The sequence below is a fragment of the Musca vetustissima genome, unplaced genomic scaffold (genome assembly GCF_032173495.1).
Source record: "Musca vetustissima isolate MV318-11 ecotype Yass unplaced genomic scaffold, APGP_CSIRO_Mvet_v1 utg117510, whole genome shotgun sequence".
Lineage (NCBI taxonomy): Eukaryota > Metazoa > Arthropoda > Insecta > Diptera > Muscidae > Musca > Musca vetustissima.
The window spans coordinates 37,151-48,870 of NW_026886261.1; positions in this window are offsets into that span (position 1 = coordinate 37,151).

Genomic DNA, 11,720 nt, shown 5'->3' on the forward strand with positions numbered 1-11,720 from the left:
TTAATTTTGTCATTCCGTTTGTAACTCATCGAAATATTCATTTCCGACCCTATAAAGTATATATATTCTTGATCAGGGTAAAATTCTAAGACGATCTAGCCATGTCCGTCCGTCCGTCCGTCCGTCCGTCTGTCCGTCCGTCCGTCCGTCCGTCTGTTGTAATCACGCTATCTTCTGAAGGAATTGAGATAGGATGCTGAAATTTTGCATAGGGTTGTCTTTTGTCTGCAGGCAGGTCAAGTTCGAAGATAGGATATATCGGTCCACGTTTAGATATAGCTCCCATATAACAGTACCCCCAATTTTCGGTATTTTGAGGTTCTTGGGCGCGTTTTTCAACCGAATACGCTGAAATTTGGTACATTGGGTTCTTATTGGGTACTTAATGTCCCCACAAAAAATTATAAATATAGGTCCACTTTTTCTGGTAGCCCCCATATAACGGTACCTCCTAATTTTCAGTATTTTGGGGGTTTTGATTGTATTTTTCCACCGAATTGGCTATAATTTAGTATTTCGAGTTCTTAATATGTACCAAATCTCTCCACAAAAAATTATAAACATATGTGAATTTTTTCGGATATCCCCCATATAAGGGTACCCCTCAATTTTCGGAATTTTGGGGTTCTTGAGCGCGTTTTTCAACCGAATACGCTGAAATTTGGTACATTGGGTTCCTAATAGGTTCCAAATCTCTCCACCAAAAATTATGAATATTGGTCCATTTTTTCGGATAGCCCCCATATAAGGGTACCCCCAATTTTCGGTATTTGGGGGTTCTTGAGCGCATTTTTCAACCGAATTTTCTGCAATTTGGTATTTTGTAGTCGTATATGGTAACAAATCTCTCTACCAAAAATTATTAATATTCACCCCCTTTTTGGGGTAGTCCCCATATAACCCCCTTTTTTATATTAAAATAGTTATCTGATTTGTTCCGCGTTTTGAGTTTGGTTCTAAGTCTCTTTTGTAATCATTTCACCTGCGGAGGATAGAGAGATAAACAATTAGAACGTAAGGTTCGATAATTAACTATAGCCGCATTTAGACCTAGCCCCTGATTGGAAGTTTGAGAATTTGAACTAAGCTTGGAAGAAATAATAAGATGGGCAAAGTTTGGATGAAATCTAAATTTTCTGAAACGGATTTGGTCCAAAGAAACATGGGGTCTAGAACCAATATTTCGATGAGACACATTTTCACCGTGTTAAAGTCTATACACCCTCATTAGCCATAAGGCTGAGAGTATAATTATCCTTTAAAATTTTCTAAAATTTTTAATTATGGTTTACATAATCCGTTTTTAGAAATGTCGGTATAGGTCCACTTTTTGGTATGTTCCCTATATTTTCATTTCTAGTACCTGTCAATATATCTATGGTGGAGGGTATCCAAAGTTCGGCCCGGCCGAACTTACCGCTTTTTCACTTGTTCTTCTTCTAATTGTTAAGTCAAGTTAATTTTTAGACATACTTATGTATGTGTGTGAACACACACACACACACACACAAGTATATGTAATTAGCTAAATTAAATCAGGACCTTAAAAAGGTCCTGATTTTTCAAAAATATTTTTTAAGGCTCTATACAAGGCATGGAGTTTTATACCCTACACAACTATGTTGTCAGGGTATTATAGCTTTGTGCAGCCCCAAGAGATTGTAACGCCGCAAAATATTGGTCCTAGACCCACCTTTAAGTATACCGATCGTCATATCTCGACCAGCTGATATCGATATAGACATGTGTGTCCATCCGTCCGTCTGTCCATTATAATTTGTACATGCCACAGTTATGGGCCAATCTTCACGAAATTTTGCATGTAGGATGGGTTCTGCCCAATGAAGACCCCTATTGTTTTTGGTAAAAATCGGTTAATATTTAGGGGAAGAAATGGATCAAATACTTATTTTTTCGGTTTTTCTGGTAGTTACAGAGCCCGCAATTATGGCCCAAACAACGAGAAGAGATTTCATTCAGGGGGTGCAATGAACCAAAAACTTTAATTTTTTCGAGGGTAACCAAATACTTAGAGCGGCTGTTTAAATCAAGATCGGTCAATATTCCGAGGGTCTAATCAACCAAACCTATAGTGACCAACTTTTTTATGGCCTAAATATTAACTTTAAGAAAACAATTTTGGAAAATGTGCCAGGCTTAGAAAGTGGAGTTTTTCATGTATAATCGGTAAAAAGGGTGCAATTATCACGAAATATTACCCAGGCTCAGAATATGGTACTGCGGAAAGTTTGCTTTTCGTTGTAGATATTATAGCTTTGTGCAGCGCCAAGAGTTTGTAAATCGCGAAATATTGATCTTAGACCAACCTTTAAGTATACCGATCGTCATATCTCGACTAGCTGAGTCGATCTAGACATGTGTGTCCGTCCGTTCGTCTGTCCATTATAACTTGTAAACAGGATACAAGCCGCAGTTATGGACCAATCTTCACGAAAATTTCCATGTAGGATGGATTCTGGGCAATAAAGACCGCTATTGATTTTGATAAAGATCGGTTAATATTCAGGGGATGAAATGGATCAAAAAATTTATTTTTGTCTGATTTTCTGGTCGCTCCAGAGGCCGCAATTATGGTCCAAACATAGCGAATTTTTGCATGGAGTAGGTGATCGGGCCAAAGAATAAGCATGCCTGTTTTGATAAAGATCGGTCAATATTTAGTGGGTCAAATGTACCTTCACTTTTGTGTGAAAAATTACAAAATTTGTATTCTGTAGCGTATATATTTACCCCTGCAGGAGATATACCCGAGAAGTTGATAATATATCCAAGAGGATTGTTTGGCCTTTAAATGGATACCAATAAATATTTACAGGTGCTTACGTACTGAGATAGTATTTAATAACCAATCACCACACTAGAGGACGGAAATATAGCGCTGATCGCCTTGAAATGTTCCATGAGATTACAGTTATGGTCAAGAACAACGCCTATAATTTTCGTTGATGATCAGAGAATAATATTGGAATGAAATGGACCGAAAACTTATTTTATGTGTGTGTGTGTGTTCTTTTTTTCGATTCAATCTATAGGCTACAATTATAAGCCGAACATCACAACACAACCCATGGTGAGGGGAATATGGGCAGGTCATAAGAAGGGCTGTAATGAATATTGGGAAAATTCGGAAAATATATCAGTGTAAGGAAGAGGTGCTATTGACCTCTAATCGGGCAAGATGGTGGAACTATCACGAAATTTTGCTCAGGCTCTGAATACAAATCCGCAGAAAGTTAGAGTCCCGTGGTAGTTGTGTAGGGTATCGTATGGTCGGCCGCGTCTGACTATACTGGTCCGCTCACTGTTTTTATACCCTTCACCACACTGTGGTACCGGGTATTAGGTCTTTGTGCATATGTTTGTAACAGGCAAAAGGAAACGAGATAGACACATGGCTCCTATTGAGAATATGCATAGAATCACTTTCTAAATCGATTTATGCATGTCCGTCTGTATGTCTGCCTGTCCATGTTAAATTGTAAACAAAGTACATTTCGCATTTATGATTCGAATTGGATGAAATTTGCCACAGCTCATTTCTTTGGCCCAATGATGAAACCTATGGACTTTGGGAAAAATCGGTTCAGATTTAGGTGTAGCTCCCATATATAGTTTCGCCCGATTATAGGTAAATGGTGTACGAAAGTCCCTATATATCTTTGGATTTGCACGAAATTTGGCACAGGGTACTGAATTGATCCTAGAATGATGTGAGTTAATTTTCGTGAAAATCGGTTCAGATTTAGATATAGCTCCCATATATATTTTTGTCCGATTTAAGGTAAATGGTGTACGAAAGTCCCTATATATCTCTCGATTTGCACGAAAATAGTCGCAGCATACTGAATTGGGTCTAGAATGAGGTAAAGATATAGCTCCCATATATATTTTCGTCCGATTTAATGTAAATGGTGCAGCAAAGACCCTATATGTCTTTCGATTTGCACGAAATTTTGTATGGCGTACTAAATTAAGTCTAGTATGATGTGTGCTAAGTTTCGTGAAAATCGGTTCAGATTTAGATATTGCTCCCATATTTAAGGTGAATTGTTCATCAAAGTCCCTATATATCCCTCGATTTGCACGAAATTTGGCATAGCGCAATGTATTAATTCTAAAATGATGTGCGTTAAGTTTCGTGAACATCGGTTTCGATTTAGATATAGCTCTCATATATGTTTTCATCCGATTTAAGGTAAATGGTGCACAAAAGTCCCTATATCTTCCGATTTGCATGAAATTTGGCATAGCTTCCTGAATTAAGCCTAGACTGGTGTGTGTCAAGTTTCGTCAAAATCGGTTCAGATTTAGATATAGCCCTCATATATATTTCGTCCGATTTAAGGTAAATGGTGCACCAAAGTCCCTGAAAATCAGTTGATTTGCACGAAATTTAGTACAGCGTACTGAATTAAGTCTGAATGTGTGTTAAGTTTCGTGAGAATCGGTTCAGATTTAGATATAGGTCCCATTTATATTTTCGCCCGATTTTAGGTAAATGGTGAACAAAAGACCCTGAAAATCATTCGATTTCCACGAAATTTGGTACAGCGTACTGAATTGATCCTAGAATGATGTGAGTTAATTTTCGTGAAAATAGGTTCAGATTTAGATATAGGTCCCATATATAGTTTCGGCCGATTTTAGGTAAATGGTGCACCAAAGTCCCTGAAAATCATTTGATTTGCAATAAATTTGGCATAGCATACTGAACTAAGTCTAGAATGATGTGTGTAAAGTTTCGCGAAAATCGGTTCAGATTTAGATATAGGTCCCATATATAGTTTCGCCCGATTTTAGGTAAATGGTGCACCAATGTCCCTGAAAATCATTTGATTTGCACGAAATTTGGTACAGCGTACTGAAGTAAGTCTAGAATGACGTGTGCTAAGTTTCGTGAAAATCGGTTCAGATTTAGATATAGCCCCCATATATATTTTCGTCCGATTTAAGGTAAATGGTGCAGCAAAGACCCTATATATCTTTCGATTTGCACGAAATTTTGCATGGCGTACTAAATTAAGTCTAGTATGATGTGTGCTAAGTTTCGAGAAAATCGGTTCAGATTTAGATATAGCTCTCATATATATTTTCGTCCGATTTAAGGTGAATTGTTCATCAAAGTCCCTGAAAATTATTTAATTTGCACGAAGTTTGGTACGGCGTACTGAATTAAGTCTAGAATGACGTGTGCTAAGTTTCGTTAAAATCGGTTCAGATTTAGATATAGCCCCCATATATATTTTCATCCGATTTAAGGTAAATGGTTCTTCAAAGTCCCTATATATCCTTTAATTTGCATGAAATTTGGCACAGCGTACTGAATTGGGTCTAGAATTATGTGTGCTAAGTTTCGTGAAAATCAGTTCAGATTTAGATATAGCTCCCATATATGTTTTCGTTCGATTTAATGTAAAAGGCTCACCAAAGCCCCTATATATCATTCGATTTCGACGAAATTTGGCATAGCGTGATGAATTAGGCCTAGAATGATGTGTGTAAAATTGCCTGAAAATCGTTTCAGATTTACACAAAATTTTGCACAACGTACTTAAGATAGTTTAGCCAAACGTGTGTCAAGTTATGTTGGAATCCGTCCAGATTTAGATATATCCCCCATATGGTGTCGTCCAATTTTACGTAGGATCCAAAAAATGTCTATTAGGAACAAAACGTGTAAAAATTAGTCTAACGTAAACTATGACAAGTATCGTTGAAGTCCGCTCATATTTGGATATGGCTTTCATATTTATTTTCATCTTGTTTTTTTCAGAATCGAATGACGTAGTTGCGTGCGGAAGTACAGATGTAGCCCATATATATATATCGAACCGACTTCGTGTTCCAAGTATTCAACGCGTTCACGATTGATATTTGCTTTAAATCGATTTAAATAATTTTGGCCCATTGTAACCCATAGTGGTGAAGGGTATCATTTAGTCGGCCCCGTGAGACGTTAATACTTTCCTTACTGTTTATACCCTTCACCACACTGTGGTACAGGGTATTATGTCTTTGTGCATATGTTTGTAACAGGCAAAAGGAAACGAGATAGACACATGGTTCCTTTTGAGAATATGCATAGAATCACTTTCTAAGTCGATTTAAGCATGTCCGTCCGTCCGTCCGTCCGTCCGTCCGTCTGTCCGTCCGTCTGTCTGTCCATGTTAAATTGTAAACAAAGTACAGGTCGCATTTATGATCCGAATTGGATGAAATTTGGCATAGGTCACTTATTCGGCCCAAGGACGAACCCTATTGAAATTGGGAAAAATCGGTTCAGATTTAGATATAGCTCCCATATATATATTTAACCGATTTAATGTAAACGGTCCCTATATATCTTTCGATTTGCACGAAATTTGGTACAGCGTAATCATTTAAGTCTAGAATGATGTCTGCCAAGTTTCGTGAAAATCGGTCCAGATTTAGATATAGCTCCCATATATAGTTTCGTCCGATTTCATGTAAATGGTGCCCCAAAGTCCCTATATATATTTCGATTTGCACGAAAATTGGCATAACGTATTAAATTAAGCCTAGAGTGATGTCTGCCAAGTTTCGAGAAAATCGGTTCAGATTTAGATATAGCTCCCATATATAGTTTCGTCCGATTTCATGTAAATGGTGCCCCAAAGTCCCTATATATCTTTCGATTTGCACGAAATTTGGCATAACGTATTAAATTAAGCCTAGAGTGATGTCTGCCAAGTTTCGAGAAAATCGGTTCAGATTTAGATATAGCTCCCATATATAGTTTCGTCCGATTTCATGTAAATGGTGCCCCAAAGTCCCTATATAGCCTTCGATTTGCTCGAAATTTGGCATAGCGAAATGGATTAGGTCTAGATTGATGTGTGTTAAGTTTGCTGAAAATCGGTTCAGATTTAGATATAGCTCCCATATATATTTGCGTCCGATTTAAGGTAAATGGAGTACCAAAGTCCCTATATATCTTTCGATTTGCACGAAATTTGGCATAACGTATTAAATTAAGCCTAGAGTGATGTCTGCCAAGTTTCGAGAAAATCGGTTCAGATTTAGATATAGCTCCCATATATAGTTTCGTCCGATTTCATGTAAATGGTGCCCCAAATTCCCTATATATCTTTCGATTTGCACGAAATTTGGCATAACGTATTAAATTAAGCCTTGAGTGATGTTTGCGAAGTTTCGAGAAAATCGGTTCAGATTTAGATATAGCTCCATATATAGTTTCATCCGATTTGATGTAAATGGTGCCCCAAAGTCCCTATATATCCTTCGATTTGCTCGAAATTTGGCATAGCGAAATGGATTAGGTCTAGATTTATGTGTGTTAAGTTTGCTGAAAATCGGTTCAGATTTAGATATAGCTGCCATATATATTTTCGTCCGATTTAAGGTAAATGGTGTACCAAAGTCCCTATATATCCTTCGATTTGCACGAAATTTGGCATATCGTACTTAATTAAGTCTAGAATAGTGCACGTTAAGTTTCTCGAAAATCGGTTTGGATTTAAATATAGCTCCTATATAAATTTTCGTCCGATTTAATGTAAATAGTGTACCGAAGTCCCTATACATATTTCGATTTGCACAAAATTTGGCATAGTGTACTAAAATGAGTCTGGAGATTTAAGTGAAATGAGATTTATATATAGCTCCTATATATTTTTGCTTCCGATTTTATGTAAATTGTGCACTAAAGACCCAAAGTTTGTCCGAATGCCACACAATTATGTACAATACAGAAGTTAATATAAGATAATCTCTGCCATTCTCATTAAAATCGGTTCAGATTTTGATATAGCTTCTACATATATATTTTCGTCCAATTTTACACAAAATTGACACAAATTTTGCACAACGTACTAAAGTTTTGAAATTTGGAAAGTGTAGAAATCGGTTCAGATTTTGATAGAGCTTCTATATATATTTTCTGCCAAGTTTTGGTAATTTTGTCCCATTGTAAGAAGCAACCGTATATCTGAACAAATGAAAAATTTAGTATAGGTTGCAGAATTCGACGTCTATTAGCATTCATCTGTTGAATATACCCAAAGTGGTGAAGGGTATCATATAGTCGGCCCCGCCCGACTTTTCTACTTTCCTTACTGTTTTTTTTCTAAGTTTGTCTTTTGAAAATTGATTCATTTTCGCCAGTTTTTTGTTGCCACTTTTGGAAAAAAAGATTGATGATGTTGATGAGTTCTAACATTACGTGCAATGTTTTTGTTTATTTTATATTTCTCCCATTCTATTTTTCAAGGTAATTTCTAGACTTTTTTTGTTGCTTTCCATGGCTGCCAAAATGTGTCATATTATGTCAGTATGTATAAAAGAAAAAAAAAATACAAAATGGTAAACATTCAACGTTGCCAAACCATAATGGTTTGTTGCAGTTCCTGACTGTTCACTGATAAACACGTTACAGGTGATAAGGAGGGTGGGTAATACAATTATGGAAATTATGCAAGTTATGTGACCTCAGGAAAATTATACTTGAAAATATATTAAAATATCTGCGCATTTTTTAGGTCTCCAGAAAAAAATATTTTAAAAAATCCACGCCTTATGGTGATCCTAGAAAATTATTTTTAAACCAGTGAGCCGAGCAGTTCATCTGGACGGGGCCGACCATATGATACCCTACACAACATCCACGACAATCTAACTTTCTGTGGTTCTATATTCTGAGCATTGGCAATATTTCGCGATATTTGCACCCTCTTGACCGACTAGAGGTCAACAAATATTACGAACATTCAGTACAGCTCTTCAAATTACTTGTCCACATTCCCTTCAGCGTGGGTTGTGTTGGAGAGAGAGGTCCAGAGCTTACAATTGTGGCCTCTAGATCAACAGGACTATCTAGCAGGATTAACCAGTATTCACACGGACGCAGTTGAGGAAGCAGTTCAAGAATTTCGCGTGAATACCATCCTCGGAGACCATCCGCCTATGATAGCTGCAGAAGAGTAGCAGCTACCTCGACAAACTAGAGTGGTCTTGGCACAACTGAGATCTGGATGGTGTATCCGCCTCAATTCGTATTGGGCATGAATTGATGGAGAGGTACGCATGGAGAACTGCCCGGCATGTGGTAACGGAGAGATGAGAACAGGCGTTTTCTGTTCAACTGCCCAGCCAAGCCCACTCACCTAACCCCATCTTCTCTCTGGACTCAAGCAATACAGGTCGCAAACTTTTTGAATTTGGACTTAGAGGCAGAACCAGATTAAAGAATATAGGAAATACACAGCAATACTAGCTGCTACAACTACAAGAGGTCAACAAATATTACGAACATTCAGTACAGCCCTTCTAATTACTTGTCCAGATTATCTTCAGCGTGGGTTGTGTTGTGACGTTCGGCTTTCAATTGTGGCTTACAGATCGACTCGAAAAAGACACAAAAAAAATTAATTTTTCTGTTCACTTCTTCCCACAATTATTATCGGATCATCCCGGAAAATTATAGGCGTCATGTAGTGATAGACGGAAGGCATTCATCTAGTGTTTTAGACGTCCGACCGAGGAGCGAATATCGATTCGGACAATCCCTATCCGTTCAGAGGTGTATAGAGCCATGTCTGCGTTTGGCATTCCTGCAAAATTAATACGGCTATGCAGGCTATCTTTAAATGGCGCAAGGTCAGCAGTTAAAGTAGGAAAGGACCTATCGGAGCCCCTCAATACCGAACGAAGATTCAGACAAGGTGACAGTTTGTCGTGTGATCTTTTCAATATCCTGCTGGAAAAGGTCATTCGAGACGTAAAGGTGAACAGAAATGACACTCTCTGTACACCAAACAACACATGTTACTCGCCTACGCCGTTGACATCGATATAATGGGTCGAACATTGAGAGCGGTTTGGCAGACTCCTTTGAAAAAATTGAGTACGAGTCTGCCAAAGTGGGTCTAGCAGTAAACGGCGAGAAGACCAAGCTGATGGTATCAATGCGCAAGACGTCCAGTAGACTCGGACCAACTGTGGATCTTGAGAACTACAGCTTCGAGGTAGTTAATGACTTTATATACTTTGGTACGGCCATAAATAAAACGAATGACATCAGTTTTGAAATTCGGAGAAGGTTTGTGATGGCCTACAAATGCTACTACGGTCTAAGTAAAAAGTTTAGAAGCAAGGCGACCTCCCGCCAGAGCAAACTCACACTTTACAAGACGCTGATAATACCCGTGCTATAATATAGGGATCAGAAGCATGGGTACTTGCGCAAGCAGATGAGGCAGCTCTTGGGGTGTTTGAAAGAAAAGTTCTCCGAAAGATCTACGGGCCGATCTGCGTCAACGGTGAATATCGGCGTCGAATGAGCCACGAGCTTTACAATTTATACGCGGAGATCGACATAGTCAGTCGTATTGAGCTGCAGCGACTACGATGGCTAGGCCATGTTGTGCGGGTGAATGAGAGTGCCCCAGCTCAAAAGACATATAAAAGCGACCCTACTGATGGTTCCCGTAGAAGGGGAAGGCCACGAATTAGATGGAAAGACCAAGCTACTATGGTCGAAGTAAGCAGTATAGAATCAAGGCCACCTCCCGCCAGACCAAACTCACACTTTACAAGACGCTGATAATACCCGTGCTATTATATGGATTAGAAGCATGGGTACTTGCGCAAGCAGATGAGGCAGCTCTTGGAGGTGTTTGAAAGAAAAGTTCTCCGAAAGATCTACGGGCCGATTTGCGTCAACGGTGAATATCGGCATCGAATGAACCACGAGCTTTACAATTTATACGCGGACATCGACATAGTCAGTCGTATTGAGCTGCAGCGACTACGGTGGCTAGGCCATGTTGTGCGAATGAATGAAAATGCCCCAGCTCAAAAGGCATATAAAAGCGAACCTACTGATGGTTCCCGTAGAAGGGGAAGGTCACGAATTAGATGGAAAGACTAAGTAGAAAACAACATCTTGGAACGTGGTCTTCCAAATTGGTAGATTTGCGCACAAGACCGACTCGCTTGGAAATCTTTTTTAAGCTCGGCTTATGGAACAATCGTTCTGTAACAAGCCAGCTGAGTAAGTAATCTCCCACATCCGAGTACATACGACCATATAATTGGTATCAATTTAAAGGTCAACCACTCCCATTGAATATACTATCAACTTCTAGGGTCTATGTCCTTCAGGAGTAAATATATACGCTATAGAATACAAAGTTTGTAATTTTTCACACAAAATTGAGGGTCAGCGGTTTGATCCGCTAAATATTGACCGATATTTATCAAAACACTCATGCTTATTCTTTGGTCCGATCCCCTTCTCCATGTAAAAATGTGCGATGTTTGGACCACAATTGTGGCTTATTCTTTGGCCCGATCCCCTTCTCCATGTAACAATTAGCGATGTTTTGACCACAATTGTGGCTTCTCGAGCGACCAAAAAATGAGCCAAAAATAAATATTAACCGATTTTACCAAAATAAGTAGGGGTCTTCTTTGGCCAGAACCCATCCTACATGCAAAATTTCGTGAAGATTGGTCCATAACTGTGGCCTGTATCGTGTTTACAAATTATAAAGGATAGATAGACGGACACACATGTCTAGATCGATTCGGCTAGTCGAGATACTTAAAGGTGGGTCTACGACCAATATTTCGCGGCATTATAAACTCTGACAACATAGTTGTGTAGGGTATAAAAATCCACGCCTATTATAAGGCCATGGAAAATATGTATTAAAAAA